The sequence below is a fragment of the Copadichromis virginalis genome, linkage group LG8 (assembly GCF_057382275.1).
Source record: "Copadichromis virginalis isolate Kocher_CV1m ecotype Utaka linkage group LG8, C_Virginalis_male_GT1.1, whole genome shotgun sequence".
NCBI lineage: Eukaryota > Metazoa > Chordata > Actinopteri > Cichliformes > Cichlidae > Copadichromis > Copadichromis virginalis.
This window is the reverse complement of record NC_140625.1, coordinates 19,314,032-19,316,582: the sequence shown is the minus strand read 5'-3', so window position 1 is coordinate 19,316,582 and position 2,551 is coordinate 19,314,032. Positions and strand designations below refer to the sequence as shown.

At 35.6% G+C, this 2,551-nt stretch overlaps 1 long non-coding RNA gene across 1 annotated transcript; it reads left to right on the top strand.

Moving 5' to 3' along the window:
• The first annotated feature begins 1,128 nt into the window (after nucleotides 1–1,128).
• LOC146703208 (uncharacterized) lies at nucleotides 1,129–1,935 on the top strand. The gene is made up of 4 exons (XR_014922094.1): nucleotides 1,129–1,205; nucleotides 1,293–1,375; nucleotides 1,537–1,647; nucleotides 1,755–1,935. It is a non-coding gene; the product is annotated as an uncharacterized LOC146703208 (long non-coding RNA).
• Nucleotides 1,936–2,551: the final 616 nt, after the last annotated feature.

Here is a 2,551-nt window from a genome sequence, read left to right as displayed (position 1 = left end):
ATATGCCAAGAAAAGTCGTGTTTTTGCGTTTTTTCCTAAAACGTTTTCTGTTTAGTTATTAGGTGATTAGTACTGATGCCTGAAAAAGACCAAAACTCACAATTATTAGACATCACTGTATTTGTTTAGTTTACTTTATTATTACTCTGGAAATTTGATGATTGTCTTGTCTGATTATTTCTTAATAATTAAGTTAAATTTGCAACCCCGAGTTTAACAAAATGAGAAACGAGAGGGCTGCAGCAGTTCAGCTTTGAAATAAATGGCTTCATTTTTGATATCTTTGAAGAAAGGATTAAAGAGGAAAAAAGATGTTTTTTAGAAACATGAATGTGTCCACAAGTTGAAATTTCAGACGACCACAGAAGAACACAAAGTCAGCACCGTGCTTTCTTAAAAGAAGAGGATTTGCAGCTGCTCTGCGTCTCATTAGGGCCTTTGAATGCAACGGGTTTTTGGTGAGCGCTGGTTTATCCTCGTCCTTACTCGCCACTCAATCTGATTATATAAGTCAATGTACAATAATTGTGTTTTTTTAAAAGAAGCTGTTGATGAAACTTCCCAGACAAGAAAATAAGCAAACAAATGATCTTCTTTGCTGATTGGAACAGAGTAATTCTTCATATCTACATTTTTATGTAAATTTGGTTCATTATTAACTCATTATTTACACTTTCTAACAGAAGCAAAGGTTGTTTAACTGGAAAATCTGTTGGAAAACATCGGAATATGACGCTATTCCTTCAACAGCATATTGTGCATTCCCTGTAAGTTGTGTCAGTGTGTGTTTTCCAAGACCCACCATGTGGGTGTTTCAGGTGTTCAAGGTAATATTACACTGAGCATGCAAAAGCAATGCAAATATTACACAACAGGTCAGAAGAATTGGTTGATTGCGCTTTATACGTGTCCTCACATCATGTTGTTACTTTGCGCTGCATATGTTGCTTATACAAACAGAACAACTGGTGTGCAAATATATTTGCACATTCTCTTGATGAGTCAAGTGGTGTCACGGTGTGTTTTTGCAGCATCACAGTCTGATCTTGATATTTCACTCTGTGTTTGTGCAAAAACCCACATGAAGTTTTGAGTTAATGATACACTAGATTCGCATCAATTGCACAAGACCAAATAAAAAAGGAGGATGGAAACCAAGCTGACACACATTTGAGGAATCACTCTCCAGAAGAATCATTCATCAGGTGGGATGTGTTTGTCCTTCAATATGTGGATTATGGTGGAGCTTAAAGAGTTTGATCTTCTCACATTTATTCCCTTTTTTCATGCAGAGATTGGTGCAGTGAGGCGAGGCATCCTGAAGACATGAAGACTGTGATTGTTGCTGTTTTGGTTTTGCTGGTCATCAGCCAGAGTGAGTTAAGCTGCAGCCTGTTTTATATATGCATCATTTTCCATATCTGTCAATGAGGCACATTTGGGAGACTCTGCTACTGTTCTATTTACTGTATTTAAATTATTGGCTGTGAAAATGCTTTGCTACAGTGATTAAACCTGATTTATTTTTTTTCCCAGGTGAAGCTCTGAAGTGTTACTGTGGAGGTCTGCGACACTGCCCAAACTCTGTGGAGACCTGCCATGGCTTTAACAATGTCTGCACCAGTGCCATCATTTATGCAGGATCTAGTAAGTCAAAACCCTCATTTGGTTTAGTGTGCAGGAAAAAAAAAGAACAAAATTAAATCAGTTACAACAGATGATTTCATACCACCTTGTTTTCCTTGTTTCCACAGCTCCCAGATATTTCAAAGGTTGCATGAAGTCAAATGACTGCAGGATAATGAATCAGCCCGGTGTATCATCTGCCACTTGCTGCTCAGCTGATCTGTGCAACAGATACTAATGCCTGTAAACATGTTTACTGTCATGTAGTGTGCATTCTGGTGTTCTCATAATAAAGAGCAGTTTATTTTATCTTTGGCTTTTATATCAGTTCTTATTTGTATTATTTTCTATTCTCTAGAGAATTAATTGGGGTTTTTTCTTAAATGACAACATCACTTCATTACATTAATGTTTTTGAACTATTAGTTATTTATTGAACACTAACTAGGTTTGTTATGGCCAATTTAGAAAGGTGCTCATCATGAAATATGGTTTGTCAGTGGTTTGTTAAAGTAATAATTTCTGATTTTACATACAAAAAGCTGTTATAGGAAACTAACCAAAAAACTGAAACACTGAGGACATTAAAATGTGACTTAAAATTGTCAGTCAGTCAAAAGGTTATGCTTTAGCCAGAAACGGAAGCTATATTTAGATTATTATTAATATCCTTTTGTTATTCATTTATTGGGAAAATGCATCAAAGCGTTGTTACATGGGTGTTAGAAAATTAAATAATCCGCAGCCCTCTGAAAGGCTGGAACGACTAAACAAAGAAAATGATCAAAACAGACACAAACACAAAGAGACTGTTTACAGATGTTTGTATATATGTTTTTAAATAAATACATACAAAAAAAAACACTGATATAAAAGATCTGATATTTACAGTGCAACATAATGAGTTGGTATGATGTACTGACCC